The sequence below is a fragment of the Tursiops truncatus genome, chromosome 11, assembly GCF_011762595.2.
Source record: "Tursiops truncatus isolate mTurTru1 chromosome 11, mTurTru1.mat.Y, whole genome shotgun sequence".
Classification (NCBI taxonomy): Eukaryota; Metazoa; Chordata; class Mammalia; order Artiodactyla; family Delphinidae; genus Tursiops; species Tursiops truncatus.
In genome coordinates, this window is record NC_047044.1 from 29,749,465 (window position 1) to 29,774,072 (window position 24,608).

At 36.9% G+C, this 24,608-nt stretch overlaps 2 long non-coding RNA genes across 2 annotated transcripts in view; one reads left to right on the top strand and one right to left on the bottom strand.

Moving 5' to 3' along the window:
• Window positions 1–620: 620 nt before the first annotated feature.
• Window positions 621–24,608, top strand: part of LOC141275763 (uncharacterized) — a 64,019-nt gene continuing 40,031 nt past the window's right edge. Inside the window, exon 1 of the long non-coding RNA XR_012324051.1 lies at window positions 621–653. This is a non-coding gene — a long non-coding RNA (uncharacterized lncRNA). The remainder of the gene's footprint in view (window positions 654–24,608) is intronic.
• On the bottom strand, window positions 5,034–19,413 carry LOC141275764 (uncharacterized). The gene is made up of 3 exons (XR_012324052.1): window positions 19,387–19,413; window positions 9,980–10,060; window positions 5,034–5,133 (listed from the first exon to the last, which is right to left on the bottom strand). It is a non-coding gene; the product is annotated as an uncharacterized lncRNA (long non-coding RNA).

Below are 24,608 nucleotides of genomic sequence, written 5' to 3' on the forward strand. Positions count from 1 at the left end.
CATGACTTTTTTGTTAGCTATAATCACCTAAGCCAGTGGTTTCTAAGCACTGTTTTATTTACCCTTTGTTCAAAGTAAATTGATATAAATTTACAGAAGCCCAATATATAAAATTGATAAAAACAAAACTTCTCTGGTTTGAGTAGATGAAAATCCACCTACACTGATTTCCCAGTAGTTCTACCAAATATATTTGTAAAACCTACAACATTTTATGGATAACTGAGAGGTGTTGGTGATAGATTGGATTACTGTGTCCATTCTTATCTCCATTTCTATTATGGAAATGTATATCCATGCCCTTTGCCAAGATAAGTAGGCATACCTCTCTTTAATGTAGACAATATATTTTCCCTCCTTGCCTGTTGCTCTTGAGCTTGGCCATGTGACTTGCATATGCCAATGGAATAGTAGCAAATGTGACACGAGCAAAGATTTTAAATACTGTTGTATGATTTGCCTTGGATTCTTGTGTTCCTGCCATTGCAATGAGAAGAGCATGCTCTGTGTAGCTACTTGTTCTACAATGGAATATATGGAATAAATACAACCTGACCCGCAGGTGAACTCACTGAACCCAGTTAAGCTCAACCAGGACCAGCCAAACTTCAGTTGACCCACAGACATAGAAGCAAGAAAAAATGTTTGTTATGGTAAGCCACTGAGATTTAGGGATTGTTTGTTATATAGCATTATTGCAGTAAAATCTGTCTAAAGCTATAAGTGTGTTATAATTTAGAAAATAGTATTAACAAAAACATAGAAGTCTAAATTATAGCAAGTTTCTCAGCATTTAAAACACTTTCATGAGAGGCAGTACCGTGTAGTAAAGAAGCATGGCCTCCGATGTCTGGCAGATTTGGTTAGAGACTGAAGTTACTGAATGTCTGGGCCTCAGTTTTCACATCTAACAAATAGACAAATGGTTTGGGTAGATTAGAAATTATATATGTAAAGAGTTTAGAGCATGTAAACATTTAACAAATGGTGGTTTATTACTATTATATAGTCATTCTATATTAAGCAAATTAATGGAGACACAAGAACCTCTTTTCAAAAGAGCATCTTGAGAACAGAGATACCTTATATTTACCTCTGTTTTATCTCCATTCTTGTTCCAAGCAAAAGAGTGACAGACTCACTATGTGTATGGCACATATTCAAAATTAGGTGTTAGGAAAAAAAACAGAGTATGCCCCAATAACTTGAGAGCCTTGTCCAGTTTCTTATTTTTCTGCGAGTAGTATTAGCAGAGGAAAGGACCTTGCTTATTAAACTGTGATCCCACAGTGCCTATTTGACAACAAGCATTTAACTTTTCATTTTCTTTTTGTTAAAGATTCTGAATATGCTTGACATTTCTTGTAAAAAATTTACTTATCTATTATGCACCACTAAATTTGTGTGGTGTCCTACATTTGAACTCATCTTCTACAACACACAGAATATGTTGAAAAATGTCTCTTTTTTTCCATGGCCTTCATGATACGACTCATTCCCTCATGGGTAGTCCGTAACTCTGCCCTTGGTCACTAAGTGAATGATTTGGAGAACCTCTGTGGCGGAACATATTCAAGTTAAATGATGCAGTGGGAAAGACGGGGGTCATGGAAAGAGCAGAGCCTGTAGATTGTCAAATGATGCATGGCAGGCTTCAGGAATGTGATGCAGATGGAGAGGCTGTGAATATGTTTCAGGTACTGCAGAAATTAGAACAAGCAGAAATCCACACAAGTTCCACTTGGATATTGGAATCTGGTATCAGTGTTCTCAAAAATACAAATGGTATTGCAATACACATAATAGCCTTAACTGTCACCATCTGGACCCAAAAGAGACTGCTTGCTTGGATTCCCTAATCAATGACCATGTTTTACTGCATGGGTAGCAATTAGAAGTAATGTTTCTGTACTTTTTTTTTTTTTTAAACTGATAACCTTAGCATTTCTATTTTCTTTCTCTGAATTGATTCCTCTAACCCTGTCACTTATAACCCTCTTTGCTCTGAGCTGATTAGGACACCTGATTCCAAGCAATTCTACTCTGTTCTTCATTCATCATATGAGAACAAATTTGTAGATGGGGAGTTTGAGCAGCACCCATCCTCCAAGGAAAGGTGATATGCTCATAAATAATTTGGTTCTGTCAACAAGCAGCAGAAGAAACATCTGGCATGAGCTTTTATGTTGTCTGTGCTACATGACTTAAGAGGAAAGCACCATCTCTCTGAGCTGCAGTGAAGCCAGTGTAAAGCAGTCACTCAAGATACAGTCCCATTGGAGTGGCAGGGTAACTCTTGGTGGTATTGGTTTGTGTTTTGCTCTCCTGCCCATTTTAAGAGAGTAGTCAGGTCCCCATACACATGCTTGCTTCAAAGAAACTTCATGTTATCAGGATGATAGCTGAGGTTGCCTAGACTTTATTCCTACAACTGAGTTTCTGGAAAAATTACTAGTGAGCAATTTAAAGAGCAACAGGGAATAAAAGCACTCATTGAATTTTGTCTCCCTAAAAGACATGTTGAAACCCTAACTCCCAATACCTGTGAATGTAACCTAATTCAGAAATAGGATCTTTGCAGTAATCAGGTTAAGGTGAGGTCATACTGGATTAGGATGGGCATTAAATCCAATGGCTAATGTCCTTAGAAAAAGGCTATGTAAAGACACAGGAACACAGAGACACACGGAGAACACCATATGAAAAAGGAGGTAAAAACTGTAGTGATACAGCTGCAAGTCAGGGGACACCAAGGATTGCCAACAATCACCAGGAGAAGCTAGAAGTGAGTCATGGAACAAATTCTCCCTTTGAGACTCCAGAAGGAACCAAGCTTGCTGACTCCTTGATCACAGACTTCTAGCCTCTGGATTTGTGACAGAAAAAAAATTTTGTTGTTTCAAGCCACTCATTTTGTGGCATTCCTAGGAAACTAACTCAAAAATAAAGACCTTGTGGGGCAAAAAGATTCTTAGGAGGCTAAAATGAGGTCATGATGAAATAGAGAAAATCAAGAGCAGAAATTCTGTATAGCTCCCTCATTTATTTAATTCTGTGATAATGAGCAACATATAATTTCTCTAGGGTTCATTTTCCTTCTTTACAAAATAAAGAAGGTAATTTATTTGAGCTAGGACAGTGTTCAATATATAATAGCTCTGATTCCTTTGTTGTCATGATCATGATCATGAATAATCATTATCACCATTGTGTGCACTACTTCATGAAGTCATGGGGCGGGGGAGCTTGCAATGGGACCAGGGCCTCAGCTGACCATGATACTAACCAAGCTGTGGTGTGCCTGAAATAGTGGACACAGTCTTAACCCAGCTAAGCTATAGAGCCATCTATAGCTTAAAACACAGTGGCTCCAACCCAATTTCCCTGTTAGGGAAAGTAATATTCTTCACACCGGGTGGTTGTCTCCCATCCAATGCTGTTAAGGTAAGAAGTCAAAGTGGCTTTGGGAGTAGAGACTAGAAAGATTTCTTGTAGCTTATTATTCTCATGATTTACTTCATTTTGATCCACAGAGTAGCAAGGATGTACAAAGACAAGAAAGAGAAATCAGGAAGGTACCTCATATTTTCAGTTCTGTGCATTTTTCCAGCACATTTGTTGTATCTTCAGTTTATAAAACTGTCCTGTTGTGAGTCTCTAAGAGATCTCAATTGAGTAGAACATCGTTTTGGATTTGATTCTCTGAGCAGGCTCCTTATCTTATCAAAGAAGAATCAGATCACAGTTTATGACTGGGTCATACCCCTCTCAAGTCAGTCATCTCACACACATGAGCCAATGCAGGGTCTCCAAGGTCCCTACCACCATCATTGTAAAACTATCCCATAAATCAATATATATTTTACTGCCTTTGTAACACATACTCTGATTAATGATCATCCCATACCATAATAGAAGGTAAAGGCATGATTGTATGATTTCCTCTAGAGTCAATAATGGCTCCTTTCAGTAACTTAGTCATCACATATTTGTGATGCTTGGTATCTTGACCTCTTCCTGTGACATCTGCTTTCTTTTTCTTATGATGATACCTTAAAAGGATATAAGCCAAGGTAGCCATTCTCCACGTTTTATACAATCTATTAAACCTTTTTTTATAGCTGATGGCTAAAAAATAATTAGTGCATGGCAGTGGCATCCTAAATCATCTGCAATTTTTAAAATTTGATTTATCATTTCCTTGTGCTCAGTTACCAAAAACTAGTTAAGACTAAATAGGAATGTCTTAAAATCTTACTGACATATTATGGTACATTCCAACATGCAGATCTCCATCAGCTCTTGTACTATGGAAAACAATAGCCAAAAAATACATTTTATAATTGTTGTACCTGAAAAAAGTTAATCACTGATTGTTCCTGTCTCTGCTTTTTATTTGTTTTTTTTTTTTACCAGCACATATAGTGGGGTAGAAAGGATGTGGCCCTAGAGACACAACCCTCCTAAGCATCATCCTGCAAGTTCACTTTTTTCTCGGCCTACCTATACTTCCCAAATGACTTGCAGTTAGATTTTCTAGGATGATCTGCATTTGGTTTTCTCAGATGAAATCTATAGCCCAAAGCTAAAATACAATCATTCCACTGAGGGGAAATGGGAATCTAACAAGATTGGGAGAACCCTGGCGAATCTAATCCTTGGCTAGTAAGGTTGGCAGAAAGTGGCACAGAAAGGTCATTTGCATGTGGTAAGGGATAATGGGGATTAGAAAAGATATTGGTTCCAAAGTTACCGTACAAATGCCAAAATATTACAGGTAGGTAACTCATGGCCAGTAGGAGTCCTGTAGAGAACATGTAGATTGAGGAAGATAAAATTATTATTAAATCCCAGTATTCTACCTAATCTCATTTCTGCATCCTGTCAGTGTGCCTATTATGTGAAGAATCTATGAGTTGGAGGGCAGCAACTCATTAAGAAGAACCAAACTAGCTTAATAAGTAAGATTTTTGGAAGATATGCCATTCAATTGCATAAAAGTTTTTAATTTCACCTAAAGTTACCTTCTTGAACTTTGCAGGTACAAATGATAGTAGATTGTACATTGAGCACTCATTATTGACACAGATGGCTTATTTTTAGCAAAGCAGCTCCCAGAATACTTTACAGCACCTACACAGAGAAAGAAATCTACATGTTAAAAAATACAGTGAGGCTGTCAAAATGAACATGCAACTGTGTAATAAATTCTTTCAAGAACTTATTTCAGGAAACAGGGCTGTAGCCTAAGAACTTTTCCTTGATGCTTTCATGTAGACCATTTTGACAAATCAATTCTCCCCAAAGATGTCTATGTTAATATTTAAAGCATAAAATATTTTTTTTTTTTTCTTTTTTGCGGCACATGGGCCTCTCACTGCTGTGGCCCCTCCCGTTGCGGAGCACAGGCTCCGGACGCGCAGGCTCAGCGTCCATGGCTCACGGGCCCAGCCGCTCCGCGGCATGCGGGATCTTCCCGGACCGGGGCACGAACCCGTGTCCCCTGCATTGGCAGGCGGACTCTCAACCACTGCGCCACCAGGGAAGCCCGCATAAAATATTTTTAAGCATTTACCTAGTATATTTGTCCAATGATTTATAAGAAATTTGATATTTAGAATATTGTTTTCCATGGGAAGAGGAGGAGACTGCAACTCTTAGAAATATTTAGGATGTGATACTTTATATCCTGACCTCAAGAAATATATAGTCTAATCAGGAAAAATTAAACACAAATGGCAAATAACACCACAAAGCAGAATCAACGGAATTTGTTTAAAGTCATATTGGTTTTTCTTCTCTTACAATTTCTTAGATCTCTTTTACCACTTTCAAACTGTGTGCAAATAAATGGGAAATGAAAGCCTAAGAAGCAATGTCTTTATGTATTTCTTAGCATCCTTTTCAGTAATCCACACGCTGTACCAACCTCATCTTCATAAACAGTGACACCTAGCAAATGTGAGGTCCTCTAGACTGCAGCTGTACGGCTTATACAAAAACACATTTCAAAAATACATATGGAATTGGTCTCTTCCCTTTATATCTGCCTTGGAACATTCTACAAAGACTAAATTCTAAAGATGTCTTTCCCATCCTTCTCTGAAATGAAAGCCCAGCTCATAAAAGAGAACCCAGCTTTGTCATTCTTCCATTTTCACAAAACACACATTGAATTTTGTTGTGGAGACATCTTAGAGCTCCTCTTGACATTTCCAGAAATTCTGGTCTTTACACATTCAGAAAGAGATCAGTCTCCTGGTCCTAATTCTCAATGTTTGGCATCTTAAGGCTTCAGTTAATTTCCATCTCTTTCCAGATTTCTAGTTGAAGTCAAGATTTTGCAGTTAGGAAGAATGGTTCCCACTTAATTTTCACTCAGTGTGTTACTAAAATAAAATCTAAGCTGCTGTAACAAAAATACTTCAAAATACAGTAGTTCAGATATATAGCTATTTATTTTTCCATGTTGTAACAGTTCAAGAGGGTAGGCAGACTCTGTTTCATAATGTTATTCAGGGACTCAGGCTGGTGCAGTAGTTCTGCTATCACCAACAAGTGGCCTCCAGGCTTGCCTCAGTCATGGTTCTTTCTGTCATGAAGATCAGTGTGAATCTGTCTTATGTCCAGTGCAAAAGAGGAAAGATTACCAATATATTTTTTAAATTAGGTGGAATTTGTATACATCACTTACATTCACTTTTCACCAAGGAAAATTCATTTATGCAGCTACATAACTGCTTAGAAGGCTGGTAAATAGCCTTACAGGACAGCCATGTGCCCAAAGAAAGAGGGAAGAGATTATTAGGAAACAACTAAGAGTTTGCACACTCAGACGTTATGAATCATATGGTTCATTTTTTAACTTTTTTGTTTTTTCAAAGTTGCCAATTACAGGGGCAGTTGTTAGTTTTTCTCATTGAGGGAGATGGCTAGACACTACTTCCATCACATCCTGACTGAACATAAAAAGAAACCATAGCTCATAAGAAAGTAAACCATAAATCTTGATACTGTTTTTATTCCTTCGTCATTCTGCATATCCTAAACCAAACAGACATATTTCTAGTAGAAGACAATGTATCAAGTACTATAAAATTATTTGGCTGGAGAAAGTGACGGAAATTTCTTGTTCGAAGGCCATATTTTTATCCTGTAGAGCTCAATGAACTTGTTACCCGCTGAGCACCCATCGAGAGTTCTCCTAGCCCAATTCAGAGAATTAAAGGAGGTTTAGTGGCTGTCTGGAGGGCTTACCAATATACATTAGACAGAGGTGGAAATTTTCAGACGTATCAAACTTCAAAATATGTTACACAAACTATTGCACTAAAGTTAATAGGAGATAAAATTTTTGAATATTTCACAGGAATAAGAGCTACTGTCCTGGAGAAAAGGGAGAAAGTAATTTGGCCAGATGGCTAAATATTTTTAGAGGGAGAGAATGAATATCAGTATGAATTCAGTCCAGTTTACCCTGGCTAGGTCTACCAAGAAAAGTGCAAAGATTGCCAGGAATATTCTCAAGCCATCTAGCTAGGGAGTCTTATTTACTCAACCCTCAAATATTTATTCCTCACAATATCCATTATCTCACAGTTGCCCTCTATCAACTGTAGCCCTGGACCTTTAAATGTAGCCAGCATTTCCATGCACAATGGTAGTAAGCACCTCAAATCCAACAGTTGTATGTGTAACATGCATTCGATGACAATCAACCTTAACTTTAATTTCTGAATCCACTACTTTATGCTTGAATCTCTGTTCCTAGGAGATGCCCTCCAGTGTTTATTATTGCTTTTGACCCTTGTTGGTTTGGCCATTGTAGACTTTATCTCTAGCATACTGCCATGTGTCTTCACAAGGCCCAGTTCTGAAGACATCTCATTTGCCAGACTAACCATCTTTCTTTTGTCCTTCCCTTCAAGAAAATTGTATCCTGGCATTTTAGGTTCTGCAGTGGCAGAAATGGGGAATGCAGATTTGAGAGAAGTCTGGAGATCTGATAGCAATTAATATTCAATAAACCATTATAGTGCACCTTCTGTGAGTATAGTACTCTGTCAGGCAATATCGAGAATATGAAAAAGTGCCATTCTGTTGGAGAGACAACAGAACTATGCAAAACACAAAAATATATGTTTACCTGGTACTCACAAAAGCAATGGAAATAAATTCTCTGTAATTTTTAATTGAGGTATGGTTGATTTACAGTATTATGTAAGTTTCAGGTGTACAGCACAGCGATTTATGATTTTTAAAGGTGTACTCCATTTATAGTTCTTATAAAATATTGTCTATACTCCCTGTGCTGTACAATATATTCTTATAACTTATTTATTTTATACGTAGAAGTTTGTACCTCTTAATCCCCTACACTATCTTGCCCCTCCCACCTTCCCTCTCACCACTGGTAACCACTAGTTTGTTCTCTGGACCTGTGAATCTGTTTCTTTTTTTGTTATATTTACTAGTTTGTTTATTTTTTAGATTCCACATATGAGTGCTATCTCAAAGTATTTGTCTGTCTGATTTATTTCACTGAACATAATACCATCCAGGCCCATCCATGTTGTTGTAAATGGCAAAATTTCATTCTTTTTTATGGCTGAATAGTAGCCCAGTACGACCCGTGTTGGACTTCTGACCTCCAAGCTATAAGGTAATAAATTTGTGTTTTTTTAAGCCATGAAATTTGTGACAATTTGATACAGCAGCAGTATGAAGCTAACACAAAGTAGAGTGTTAAGGGGGTGTCCTTTGAGGTTAAATTACCTAGATTTAAATGCTGGGTCAGCCATCGTCTAGTTGTGTGACTTGAAAACTACCCAACTCTCCAAGTTTCAGTTTTCTCGAGTGTCAAATAGGATAATCATCCATAACGCACAGGACTTTTATAAGAATTAAATAAAGCACTTAAAACAGTGTCTGGCACAACCTGTTTTTTAAAATGTTTGCTATTTTTATTATTGTTTTGTGATTATCATAAGGTCATATAGTAAAGCCAGCTATTTCACCCCCACCACCACCTCTTCTCCATATTCGTTCCACAAAGAATTTGAGAAGGCTTTCAGAAAATACATATGAGGGATGTATAGAAGGCAAAAATTAAGACCTCATAAAATACAAATTATGATGTAAGCATCAGGAACAAAAAAACAAAACTCTTGTACTGAATGATCCTCCCTAGTTGTGGTTGGGTTCGTGTCTCATAGAGAGACCTGGACATAAATAATTAGAATGCACAAAAAGTGACGTGAATCATTTAAGGCTTGAACAATGTACTTCGAGAACTGTCACCTAGATAGGTCATGGGAAAGTTTTAGGGAAGTAGAGGTAATTAGAGTGGGCCTTAGAAGATTATCAGGATTTAAATAAGTGGAGAATGGAAAAGAACAAAGAAACAGACATAGGCAGTAGATCCTTTCCATAGAATCCATCAATAGCCTACCTCCTTGACACAGTGCTCAGCAAGTTTACCCTTTTCTAAACAGAACTACCCACATCACACTCCATCCCACCTCTCAAATATCTTCCCAAATGTATGCTTAGTCATTCAGACTAACTCTTATCTAAATTCCCTTTCACTCTCCCCAGCTGTATATAAATATTTCCTCAGCTACAAGGCTTCCTGTTGAGCCCTGCTCCTCCTCAGGCATGCTTGCCTTGAAAGATTGAATACTTGCCTACTCGAGAAATCAATCAGCATTGCTATATCCCTCAGCTCAGAAAAGTGGACTGCCTCAAACCTTGTAGTAAGTCCCTTCAACCATAATTCTTATAAAAGAAGTGGCAACACCTTCCTAGATTTAGCAGTTGTGATAAAATATACCCCTCTCCAAATTATTGAGAACCTTCTCTTAGAATGTGAAAGAACAGATTTCTGAATGCAGAAATCTTGATCCTTTAAAGTTTTAAAAATTACCTATAAAAAACTTTGACTGCAAGACACCTAGATTATAGAAAATGAAGTATCTACCTTCTGAAGTATTAGGCTTTCTTCTGGGTAGTTAAGTATAGCCTAGTTTCTGGATAATTTCAGAGTGAATATTATGAGGTCCTGTAACACATATAATAAGAACATGTGAAACATTTAAATTTAGTCCCCAAATGACCTGGAAACAATAGATTTTTTTAGTTTTTTTTTTATTTTAATTTTTTTGGAGTATAGTTGATTTACAATGTTGTGCTAGTTTCAGGTGTACAGCAAACAGATTCAGTTATACATATATATACATTCATTCTTTCTTAGACAATTTTCTCATATAGATCATAGAACACTGAATAGAGTTCCCTGTGCTATACAGTAGGTCCTTGTTGGCCATCTATCTTATATCCCAAGCTCCTGATTTATCCCCCCCCACCCCACTTCCCCTTGGGTAACCATAAGTTTGTTTTTGAGATCTGTAAGTCTGTTTCTGTTTGTAAATAAGTTCATTTTTATCATTTTCTAAATTAGATTTTACAAAGGAGAGATATCATATGGTATTTGTCTTTCTCTCTCTGACTTACTTCAGTTAGTATGATAATCTCTAGGTCCATCCTTGTTGCTGCAAATGGCAATATTTCATTCTTTTTAATGGATGAGTAATATTTCATTGTACCACATCTTCTTTATCTATTCCTCTGTTGATGAATATTTAGGTAGCTTCCATGTCTTCACTATTGTAAACGGTGCTGTAATGAACATTGAGGTGCATGTGTCTTTTCAAATTATGGTTTTCTCCAGATACATGCCCAGGAGTGGAACTGCTGGATCATATGGTAGTTCTATTTTTAGATTTTTAAGGAACCTTCATACTGTCCTCCATAGTGGTGGTACCAATTTACATTCATTCCAACAGTGTAGGACAATTCCCTTTTCTTCACACCCTCTCCAGCATTTGAAACAATAGTTTTTAATGTTCGTTTTACTCTTGCCAAGAAAAAGGAAGCACACACACACACACACACACACACACACACACACACAAGGGAGAGTAATTTCAAACAGTCCTGCCTGAAGCATCACAGTTAATTGATGCATACAACAAATATTTCTTGAGCATTTACTTCAAGAGAATTGGAATCATAAAAATTAGAAAAATGGAAAACTATTCATTCTTACTAAAAAAAAAAATGAGCTCTTAATCTAGTAGTGAAGTTGAACCACAAAAGAATTACAGCAGACAGGTGCAAGATCACAGCTAGAAACAAACTGTGACAAGTAGGGACAAGTATGAACACTGGAGCAAAGTACTCTTGAAGCACTGGGGAAACAAAAATTTTTTTCAGAAGAAGTAATAATTGACTATTTTTGTGGGAGGGGAGTTTTTGGCCCTTTGTATTTTCTCCTCTCTCCATAGGCAAGAAAAAACATCATGCCCAATCTTCTGTCTTTCTTTACCCATGTCTTGGCAACTTTTTAAGGAAAGAGCTATTAACCTTATTAATCAAATCCCAGAATATTCACTGGAACCTGCTTTCTAGTGGGGCAGTTCCTGAGTTGTAAAAGACATAAGACCATACTCATAGCCTACTCTTTCTTCCATTTCCTTCCTCTCACTTCCTGCTCCTGTGAGGTCAGCATGGGAACATGACCCCTCTCATCTAGACAGCTACTCTGATACTTCAGATATTCTAGATTCCACAAATGAAATTAGAAGCCCCTTTTATCTAGACTTAAACTATGTGCTAGTCACAAGTCACTAGAGATGAATGGATAGTGGAACAATAGAGGGTAATTCCCCAGAAATCAAAATAATCATATTTCCCCATTTGGCTATAATTTCTTATTCTCTCACTTTCTAATAGGGAACGTCAAGGAGGAGGACAAGTGGGTGTTTGGATTCAGGGATGAAACCACCCAAAACTCCATTGTCAAAACAGCTTGAGCTGAGTTTTAAATGATAAGGAGGATTTTCTAAGCAAGGGGTAGGAGGTGAGGGTGGGAGGTAACTGGAACAGGCAGCATACGGAGAGCATTTGAGAGTGGAGCAAACAGCATCAGCAAAACTGTGATACAACTTAGATAGAGTAGAAGATAGTAAGGCTGGATGGGACTGGGTCCAGGTCAAGAAAAGTTTGGTTGTTATGCTAATATATTTGGCTTTTATTCAGCAGGAAGCAATTGAAGGAATTTAAACCAAAGAAAAAGATAATCAACTAGTCTCTTGAAAAAGTGTCTTTGACAGTTGTGTGGATAATCAATAGGAGAAAAATGAGAACAACTAGGAGATAATTGTGGTAACCTAGGTAAAAGAAAACAGTGGTGCTATGGACTGAATGTATTCTCCCAAAATTCATATGTTGGAGCCCTAATGTCCAATATGATGATATTTGGGAGTGGGGTCTTTGGGAGATAATTAAATCATAAGGATAGAGCCTTCATGAATGGAATTAGCCCCTATAAGAAGAGACATGAGAGAGGGGTTCTCTCTCTCTGCCATGTGAAGATACAGCAAGAAGGTAACTGTCTGCAAGCCAGGAAGAGAGTTCTCACTAGGAACTTGCTCTTGGACTTCCCAGCCTCCAGAACTCTGAGAAATAAATTTCTGTTGTTTAAGCCACCTAGTCTATGGTATTTGTTATAGCAACCTGAGCAAACTAAGACAAGTGGCATGGGTGGGAAGAATGAAATTATTTGAGTATCTGATATGTGATGGAGTTGACTGATCTCAGCACTTCAAACCCATTTACCTTTTATTCCTCAAAATTACTGTGGAAAGATAAAATTACTATCTCATATTGACATAAAATAAGATAGTCAGGATTAGAACCCATGTCTGCCTCATTTCAACTCTTACTGTCTTTTCACACTGAACTGTCTTAAATGCCAGAGGGAATGAAGAAATTAATATAGGCGAAAGAGAAGCTAGGAGGTCAAAATAACACAAAAAGTAATCTGACGCATTAGAGAGAGGATGAAAGAGGAGCCTTTGATTTGTGATTCAGACAATAAAATGAATGCAGGTTCTCATGGAAAAACGAAGTGGAGATGCCCAGTGTAGTTGGAAGTTGATATGGAGACTAGCAGAATGGCCTGTGCTAGAGTGTTCACATCACACAGAATAACATTGCCTAAGGAAAAGCAGATAGAAACATAAAATTAAGGATGATGTATCTGTCAGGTTCTACTCAGGAAAAAGAAATCACACCAGTTGTTTTGTTTATTATTATTTTTAATAGAGAGAAATTAATGTAAAGATTCTTAAATTAGTATTGAAGAACTGAAAATATCAAAGTGGAACAGTATGGTAATATGGAGGTAGCAAAAGCCCAAAGTATCTACCAGCCCTAGGACTGTGAGGATAGGAGAATAAGTGGGAATTATTAAAATTTAGAAGCTTAGAGAAGGGGTCCTGAGGCACTGCTTCTCAGGCCTCTGAGCAGGGGTGTGTTTGGTGTCCCCAAAACTACCCTCACCCTTCATAATTCACTAGAAGGACTTGCAGGACTCAGAAGCGCTGTTATACTCAGAGTTGTGGTTCATTAAAGCAAAGCAATACAGATTAAAATCGATAAAGGGAAAAGGTGCATGAGGAGAAATCCCTGAAAAACCAAGTATAAATTTCCAGGTGTTCTCTCTATATAGAATCACACAGATGCACTAATTCTCTCTGCTATGATATTCAACAACATCTGTGAGGTGTTGACAACCAGAGAAGCTCATCTTACCTTGGGGTTATTGGATTATTGGTTACTGGGAGTCTTTAGTAGGTTTAATAATGCCCCCTAAAAAGTTAATGTCTAAGGCCTAACCCTTGGTACTTGTGAATGTGACCTTATTTGGAAATAATGTCCTTGCAGATATAAGTAAGACTTCCAAGATAATACCATATTGGATTTAGGATAGGCCCTAAAACCAATGACTGGTGTCATTACAAGAAAAGGAGAGGGAACAGGGACACAGGGAAGAAGGCCACGTGAAGGCAGAGGCAGAGCTTGCAGTTAGGAAACCACAAGCCAAGGAATGCCAGGAACTACCAGAAGGTGGAAGAGTTGAAGAAGGATTCTTCTCTGGTGCCTTCGGAAGGACCATGGTCCTGCCAACATCTTGATTTCAAACTTCTGGCCTCCAGAACTGTGAGAGAATCAATTTCTGTTGTTTTAAGCCACCCAATTTTTGGTAATTTTTTTTTAAACAGCCTAAGGAAGCTTTTACAGATTTTGGCACCAAGAAGTGAGGTGCTGCTATAGCAAATACCTAAAAATGTGGAAGGTGGCTTTGGGATATGGTAATGGGTAAAGACTGGAAGAATTTTGAGGTACATGATTTAAAAAGCCTGTGTTGCTTTAAAGAGAAAGTTGGTGGATATATATATATTAAAGGTGTTTCTCTGAGAGCTCAGGAAGAAGTGAGGAGCATATAAAGCTGTCTCTGGTGAGATCTCAGAAGGAAATGAGGAACATGGTACTGGAAACTGGAGGAAAGGTGATCCTTATAACAAAGTGGCAGAAAATGTAGCTGAATTGTATTCTGCTGTTGTGTGGAAAGCAGAACTGATAAGCAATGAACTTGAGTATATAGCTGAGTAAATTTCCAAGCAAAGTGTTGAAGACACAGCCTGATTTCTCCTTATTGCTTAAAGTAAAATGCAAGAGGAAAAAGACAAATTGAGAAAGGAACTTTTAAGCAAAAAGGAACCAGCACTTGATGATTTGGAAAATTTTCAGCCTGTCCAGATTGCAAAAGATGCTAAAGTGTGCTCTGGAGACAGGACCAAGGGTATGGCTGGACATATTTCTGCTAAGGAGATTAGGGGTGGGGCTCAGGGATCCAATCATACAGCTGAGCTGAAGTCAGGCACAGAGATGGAGTTATCCAGGAAAGATCTGTGGAAGAACCTCTTGTCTCACGGTGTGGATCCCCTGACACACATGGGAGAGCCATGGTTTTTGAGAATGCTGTATCACCAAAAACAGTTTCAGCTCAGAATGAAGGAGACAGAGATTAGATGAAATGAAGAAAGTCTATCAAATTTCTGGAATTCTACAGGGAAAACAGACTGATAATCCTCCTGGGCTGCAAATGTGATATCCTTCAAGAAAACAGAAGAATGACTTAAAGGGCAGAGCCACCGTTCCTGAAGGGGCTGCCAAGAGCCCAGAGAACTGAGTCAACCCTTTTCTGCACAAGGGTGCACTGCTTGATTACTGCTGGTGTCTTGAACTCAAAGAAGAGTTCTAGGCCTCTGAGGAGAGGGCAACAACGAGTTGGTGCTAGAATCCCAAAGGGGCATATATAGGATTATTGTATTCATTTCTATTGCTGTGTAACAAATTACCACAAAATGAGCAGCTTAAACCAGCCCCTGTATATTAACTTACAGTTCTGTAGATTAAAGTATCTACTCAGAAGGCTACAAGGTGTTGGCCAGAGCTGTTATCTCATCTGAGTCTGAGGGTTGCCTTTCAAGTTCATTGGTTGCTGTCAGAATTCAGTTTCTTGCAGTCCTAGGATGGAGGTGCCTGTTGCCTTGCAGGCTGTCAACTGGGAGGCATTCTCAGATCCTAGGGACTGCCTTTATTCTTTACCATGTGACCCCTTTATCTTTAAGACCATCAATAGAGAATCACCATTGCATTAAATCCTTCTTAAGCTTCTAATCTTTCATGCCAGGGAGGACCATGTCATATTTTTAAAGATTCACCTGATTAAACCAGGTCCAACAACAATAGTCTCTCTATTTTAAGGGCAGCTGATTTGGGATCTTAATTACTTTTGCAAAATCCCTTCACAGCAGTACCTAGATTAATGTTTGCTTGAATAATTGGGAGGAAGTGTGGTACATCAGGGGCTGGGAATTTAGAGGCCAACTTACAATTCTACCAACCACACCAAAAGTGTTAGAATAACTGCCAACTGTTGCTTCTGTGAGGAACCACCACTTCTAAGTGAAGAAGGTGTATTGCTGGGAGACTCTGGGAAGAACAAGAAAACAGGAAGTAAACAGCAACAGGACGCAAACAGGCAGAGGAATCCAAGGGAAAGAAGCAAGTCCCTTCCGCTCACATCAGCCTTCCAGTCTTCCCTAGTGCCCCCTACTGGCAGAGCGAAATGTGCCTTGCAAAGTCATGACCCCAGCTGGGGATAGTAGGGTGGGCTTGAAGCTGAGAGGCAATATTTAATAGTTTAATAACTGTCCCAGATGGTACTAAAGGGCACATCAGCAGTATTGGCCAAGTTGGAGAGGGGATGCAGGACAGGAAGAGTAGGATGTTTATGGCCAGCTGGGTGTGGAGGGAGAGTGTCAAAGGAACATCCAGAGAGCTAGAACAAGAACCAAGGTGATTGGGGGAATTACTGTTACCCAAACATGATCAGGGATTTTGTTGATCTAGATGTATTTTAACTATTTCTTTGCATTGCTGTAATGATCCAAAGTAACCCTAATTGTCATATTAAAATGGAAATAATTTGGAATGCTTTCTTTAGATTTCCCATATGACTTCAAGGTAGAAGGGTAATGTGTTTGTTTGTTTCTGTGTAAGAGATTCAGATGAGATGGATGTCCTCTGATCTGCACAAAACTAAAAGGGAATATAAAAAGTTGTGACAGAGATTAAAAGCCACTAGAAGCAGAAAGCAATGTTCGTTCCCAAATTCATTAGGAAGTAATGAAGAACGCTTTTTTGGAGGATGACAAATTGCCTTTAATTTTGTTACTTTATATAACAGTTTAGGGCAATAGTTTTTTGTTTTTTTTTTTAAACATCTTTATTGGGGTATAATTGCTTTACAATGGTGTGTTAGGGGCAATAGTTTTTGAAGTTCAGACAAATTGTGATTTTCAGAGGTTAATATACTTCCAAAAAACAATCAAAGCAGACAGAGAAGATGTGAGAAGGAAATTGAGAGACATGGGGTAATATCTAGGGAAGAGCACCATCATTTATTACTTCCACTTATTCAGTTTTTTTCAATTATATTCTTAACCTGTAATAGAAGCACAAAACTAAAAAAAACAAACAAAAAAAGCTTTGCAAAGCCTACTTTTAATTCTAGAAATTAAACTTTAAAATGTGCATATGATGGTGTCACATTTACCTGGAGTTAAATGAATTCCTATTCTCTAGAACTTTTGGACACATGCAAGTAGAAACTTATAAATTTATATCCACTTTATCGTCTTCTTAATTGAAGAGGAGGTGATTTTTTTAAGGTAGTAATGTGATCTCTGATTATATAATCTGTCTTTCCAGGGACAAGTGCTGTAGGGATTAAAACCCACCATTAGAAGACTGATTGGAAAGAAAGCTGTTAGAAGAAAAATCAACAGTAAAGTCAGCAACAGATTAATTAATAATGTGATTGACATCCTAAATTTCTCATGCAGATTGTTAGAAATTAAGAAATTAAAGATTCTCATACTGCTTCTCTGATCTGGCCCCCACTGCTGCGTCATTGCCTGCTCCCTTTCCTAACAGAAATTAATCAATGCCAGCCATAGTAGCTTCTCTGCTCTTTCCAAATACACCTAGCAGGCTCCTACCTCAGGGCCTTTGTATCTGCTGTTAAAGATGCCTGGAACATTCCTAATTTCAGATCTCTATGTAAATGGCACTTCTACATTTAGCACTTGCCTGGTAATTCTGTATAAAATAGTCCCCCCATTTCTGTGCCTATCCCATCTTTCTTTATTGCTTCACCTGCTTTATTTTTCTTCATATGGGAATTCAGTACCCAACCCATAGCATAATTTTGTTTATTCATCTGTCTTTCTCTTCACTCTAAAGTGAAAGATCTAAGAGGGTAGGAACTTTTCTGTTTAGTTTATTGTTAAATCCCTAGAACCTAAAACTATGCTTGACATTGAAAAACCTCTCAGTAAATATTTGCTGAAAATTGTTCACCTAATCATCATTATTATTTTGGCCTGTTTCAGTCTGTATTTCACCAGGATGAAATTTAATGCCTTGATGATTATAACATGAATAGCTTACATTTATTAAGGTCTTGCTGTGAAGGGAGCACTGGGGGAAGAACTTCACAAACATCTCAGTCCCTACAAGCCTGTGAAGCAAGTATTAGCATCCCCATTGTATAGAGAAGGAAATAAAGCCAGAGAGAGATGGATTCACTTGCCCAAGGTCACTCCAACTTGCACAAAACTAAGCCAGGATCTCAGCCCAGTTCTGGCTGGCTCTCACCACTTACTTTGGGTACTCTTGCAGCTGAACTGAATTCTATCAAAAGCATATACAAATTCAACAATTTCTATCTTTCTTTGAGGCTGTATCCTATCCTACAGGTCTAAGTGATATGCTCCCTTTTTACCTCTCCTTCCCTCAGGGCTTTTGCTAGTTGATATGGCACATTTGTGTGATTTGAAAGGTCCTCTAGGTGGACCAACTAGAAAAAAGATGTCTCCACTGGGCAGCTCAGTCCTAGGAGCAGAAAACGCTTTTGTGCAAAGAAAAAGGTTCCTCTTTTCTCCAGGCTGACCTAGCCTCTCTCCAAGAAACATGAGTTGGTTAGTGTCACATGAGTTGGATTTCAGCACCCACTTGCCTCTAGGACTGATGCTCATTTACCCAGCACAAATGCACAACTTCCCATCATCTTCTTCCGCCTTTCCCCCTCGCTTAATCTGCTGTATCTACATTTACCTTTCTGTTTTTCACTTGAACACTCCAAGTGTGCTCCATCTTAGGTCCTATGCATTTGCTGCTCCCTTTGTTTGAGAAATCTCTTTCCCTACATATTCTCATAACTCATTTGGGCTCTGTGCAAATATCACTTCTCAAAGAAGCCTATGACTATCTTATATAAACATAACACACCATTATTTTCTTCTGCCTTATGCTCCTACCTTTTGTTTCCTTCATATTAATTACCACTATTTACTTGATACTTAGGTATTAGGAATGCATCTAATTTTGGTGGGGGAGACATTCCCATTTGTTTTATGTGTGAAGACGCAGTTCTGCTAGCTCATTTTTCCTTCTGAATTGAAGTTAACTTATCTATGCAGGTGTCTGTGAGGTAATTTGACCTTCAGTTATTGCGAATACATCCTCTATGTTGTAAGTTGACCTCGGTTCTTTACTCATTAGCCTCGGACAGTTGAAATAAAGCAAATAATGTCTTCATCATAATTGCAATGTATTTGAATATAAGGTATGTATATATTATAGAATATGCTTAGTTAATTTTTAATATCAATGTGTAAACATAAAATTTTAAATGCTCATCAGTGACTTTCAGATTACCCCCTTTAATCTCTCCACACTTTTAAAGATATTATTTTTCAAAGTTTTCATAAGAATAATTGAGAAAACAAATGACTGAAACATAGTAAGTGAACAATAAATTGAGTCCTGACTTTGTTCCCTAAAACCCACATACCCAAGCACACAAACACACACACACATATACACACACAGGACATAATATATACTTACATTTCAGTTGTCACAGACTATATTTCAGGAAAGGCTGGCTATTTTGCTTCAACGATTACAAGCCTGTGGTTAAAGTAAATGAATAAAAACAAATGTTGTCAGTTAAGCTCATATTTTTATTTCTTAGTATTTATCGTAAAGTTCCCAATTCTGTAATTCTTAATCACTCAATTTCTAACATCTTTAATTCATTGCTTATAGGTTTGTCCAGTGAGAACACAAAAATAGGTCTTTTGGAATCTCATAAAATCCATTCTTTATTTCTCACATTATAGTAGAAGGAATTTAAATTTAGTTCAAAATGATTTATCAACAGGTAGAAAAATATATGACAAATAATTTGCAGCATAGCATATATTTGTATCCAGTATACTTAAAAAGATAAAAACTCACAGTTTCACAATTTTGTAACCATAACAAATGTGACCAGGATAATTTTTTTCTTTTTAGATATAATGTAGCTTTTTCTATGATTTAAAATGATGAGAAAAAATATGCAGAATGAAGAACATTTGAGAAAATTTCTAGAAAAATAGCAAGTATTCTTCAGACCTCAAAAACATTTTGCAACTGCTGATGGACATTTAAATGATATTATTTCTCATATGTTTTCTGCAATCAAAATCTCTTTGATTAGCTGATTCTGAAATAAATGACAATTAGTCAATACTTCCATGATCTTTTAATTATTTAGAATTAAAAATGAATTTATGACCTCTGGTGCATGCTATATAGACTTTATAATTTTCTGTAGTTTACTCTATGATTCTAATGCATTATAAACTACAAACATGAATTATAAAGAGGTAACTTGGGGGAAGAAGATGAATGGAAAAAAGCAAGGCTCACAGTAGAACATAATTACAAAATCTTCATATACTCCCTAAATTAAAATTTATTCTCCTAACTTCAGCTATTACGCAAGTCTCCATTAGAATTGTCCCTTTGCACATAAATATCCATATTACAATATACTTTATTATCATGAATAATAAAGCCAAACTTACAAATTCTGTCTCGGTAGACAAAAGTCGAAACCTATTATAGCAAATATTTACTTGAGCTGAGACAAATAGGTAGGGATGAAAACAGAGGATCTTGGTCTCTACTGCAGATATAAATCAAACCAGATATTTCTTTTTGTTTCTGGTTGCAAAGGTAAAGAAAATCTGCATTTCATTTCAGACAGCCAATAAACAAAACTCTTATTTTAATGATTGAGACTTATACATGTATTATATTTATTATATATTAAATAGATATTAAATACAATAGTCCCCCCTTATTGGTGGGGGATACATTCCAAGAGACCCAGTGGATGCCTGAAACTGCAGATAGTACTAAACTCTGATTTTCGTTCATGTCCTCCACTCACAAGTTTAATGCTTTTTTTCCATCTTAACTCAGCACTTGTTATGCACTGTGGCTGTAACTTTTGTAGTTTGAGGTGCAACCACAAAACTAGCACAGATTTCTTTTTCTTTTTCACAGTTTCACATACAGAAGATTTGTTCTTAATGTAGATCTTTGCAACTCAGTATTGGATATTTTTCTTTCCTTGTTAATAGAGAACTTTCACCTCTTCACTTAAAGGCTTCTCTTATGGCTTCTCTTTGGCACACCCAAATTGCCAGAATCACTACTCTTGCACTTTGGGACCATTATTAAGTAAACTTGAGCACAAGCACTGAGATACTGTGACAGTTGATCTGATAAGTGACTAAGATGGGATAAGCTGGACAAAGGGGTGATTCACATCCCAGGAAGGATGGAACGTGACATTGGAGATTACATGCCAGTACTCAGAACAGCTTGAATTTTAAAATGTATGAATTGTTTATTTCTGGAATTTTCCATTTAATATTTTTGGACTGTGGTTGATCTAGGGTAACTGAAAACACAGAAAGCAAAACTGCAGATAAGGGAGGACAACTGTACATACCACATATACTGTATATACTGTATATGTAAACTTATGTTACATATAAATGTAATATATTTAAGTATATGTATTATATAATTTTATATATATATTATACTTCTGTAATATAAGATACCCCAAAACAGAGTGGCTTAAATATGATAGATATTTATTTTTATCTCATATGGTAGTTCAGAGATGTGCAGAGTGTAGTTTAGTTCCACAAGGTTTTCAGGGACACCGTCCCTCTATCTTGTGGCTCCATCATCATGGACATTGTCTTTACAAAGTGGAAGCAAAGTGCAAACTGGAAGCTGACAACTTTCACATTCCTGTTCTACCCTATGAGAAGAGAAAGAAGTTTCAGGAGAAAAACACCATATCTTTAAGCAGATTCATTGGAAGTTGTAAACATCAGTTATGCATGCACATACCAAATGCAGGCACAAGCCTCACCTAGCTGCAACACTGACTAAAAAATGTCTGTAGCACAGTGGTCATATGTCTGTAATAACTTGAAAGATTCTATTACCAAAAGAAAAGGGGAAATGGAGACTGCTCATCTATGTGTTCTCTCTCTCCCTTTCTCTCTCTCTCGTTTCCTCTCTCTCTCTCTCTCTCTCTCTCTCTATATATATATATATATGTATATATATGTGTATATATATATGCGCATATATATATGTGTGTGTATATATATATGTGTGTGTGTATATATATATATATATATATATATATATATACACACTCCAAATCAAGACTTAGCCAGTGAGATAAAACAAGGGTTTTAACCACCTAGAAAAACAAAAGCAGCTTCAAATTAATAAGTCATAAATTTTGTTCTAAATGTAGAAAGTATGGATTTCATTTGAAAAGGCATATCTTAAATTCTTAAATTGTGAGTAGGAAGAGAGAGCTAGGACCTAAAATCCCTGAGGGGCCAAACATGTTCTACACCGTTTATTCAAGCTGTCTGTCATTGAGCAGTATGGCAAATGGAGAGAACTTTTTCTTATCTGAAACATATAATACCAACACTGGGATTTTGTGAGTGTTAGCTAGAACTGATTTACAAAAACACATGATATATGTATAATGTATTTACCCAACACAATGCCTGGCACATATTAGGTATCTTATAAATGATAATGGCTGTCATTAGTGTTACTTTAAAAATTTACTTAAGAATTACATTACCAGTCATTGGTATTTAGTGATGAATGCACAGACGAAACAAACATCCTGGTACTCAGGGAGCACTCAGAGTCCAGGGATAATGCTAATCAGAGAAGTAAACAATTTTAATAATATGTAATAAAAATTACCATAAATTTAAGCTCACAATGCTATGTTGTCTCAAAGGAAAGTTACCCACTCAGCGAAATTTGTGTGTGTGTGTGTGTGTGTGTGTGTGTGTGTGTGTATAAAGTCCACCAGCTCTATTAGTACCATACTTTTAAAATATTTCTTTGAATATTTTTTTAACTTATAGTGAGAAAGTAAAAGTACTGATATCAGTGATAACACAATTGAGTGAAAGACTAAAATGATGAAGCATATCAACTCACTAACATTTAGCATGAATCTGACATTCATATGCTATATATTAGTTCACTCTGTGCTAACATTAAAAGAAAATAACAAATTTAAAAACAAATTAACAATGCTGGATATATAACATCAAAAATAGTAGCTAAAACATGAACTCTCATGTAGGAGGATAAGCAGATAAGGTCCAGAAATTGAAGGATCACAATAAAGAAAATGCAGAGCTACTACCTAAGTATAGTGATCAACATTAAACTGTTTCTATTATACAAAGCAAAAAGAAAGGCGTTCACAGGTTCACAGAAATTTAATAGAAATAACAGCATATCACTGATTCTCTATATCAAGAAGTAAAGGCATATATTCAGTATCCCTGCCCAGATTTCCAGAAGAGTTAATAAACCACTCTTGAATCAACGTCAAAATAACCTGCTCTATCTCCTGCAAAAGTTCCTTCTAAATTCCTTGCCAAATCACCATCAGTAAATCTTTCTGCTCAACATTAAAATCAGTTTCTTCTGTCTACTGAGAAAGTTAAGGTAACTAAACTGCAAGGTAAAAAGTTATTTTTGACAATCATTTTCACTGTGTATATTCAATACTTAGCCTAATTTACTGTATTAAAATAATACATAAATCATATAATATTCATTATAGGCAGGCTTCAGCGATATTGCATGTCCACAATATTCCAGACCACCACAATAAAGTGAATGTCTCATGAATTTTTTTTGCTTCCCAGGGAAGATAAAAGTTATGTGTATACTATAGTCTCTTAAGTGTGCAGTAGCATTATGCCTAAAAAAACAATGTACATATCTTAATTTAAAACTACTTTATTGCTAAAAATTACTAACCATCATCAGAGCCCTTAGCGAGTAACATCAAAGATTACTGATCACAGATCACCATAACAAATATAATAATAATAATAGTTTGAATTATTATAAGAATTACCAAAATGTGACACAGAGACATGAAGTGAGCAAATGCTGTGGGAAAAAATGGCGCCAATAGACTTGCTTGATGCAGGGTTGCCACAAAATTTAACTTGTAAAAAACACTCTATCTGCAAAGCACAATAAAACAAAGCATAATAAAACAGATATGCTGGTATTTAACCAACCATGATCACAATAACTAGGTATTTTATCATATATTTCAGCTGTTGAGGAATGGAAGTGTCCTTACCGCTCAACTCTTGTAGATTTTACTTTCATAAATGTTCTTACATTAAAACAGTAAATATTTCTTATGAATGTACATACATATACTCACATTTTCAATGAATAGTTATCAAGCGCCAGGTGGAACACCTAGCTTCAGACACTAAACTAGATCCTCGGGTTAGAGGGGTGAATGTTATAGACATAGTTCCAGCTTTCATGGAATCAATACCAAAGAGTGGCATGAGATAATCAAGAAAAAATAAAACCTAGAATAATTAAAACCAACACCTACATGGTTGAGGAGTTCAGCTCTAGCCCAAAATCCTCAATGTGATCTTTCAAGCCCAACCATAGGCAATTCCAAAGATCTTACCCAGCAGGCTTCATGGGGGAAAGCTGTCCTCCCCACATCAGACTTGGTGCAAAGACACTGCATTGCAGTCTCTAGAGGGAGTTGCATTCAAGGACACAGTCTCCCCTGGTTGTGGCCACGCTCTTCCTTATATCTGTGTTCTTAACCCAGGAGCCTCCATTCCAAAGCCTGCTTATTGAGGGACCATCAGCCATGGCCTTTCTTAGGCATC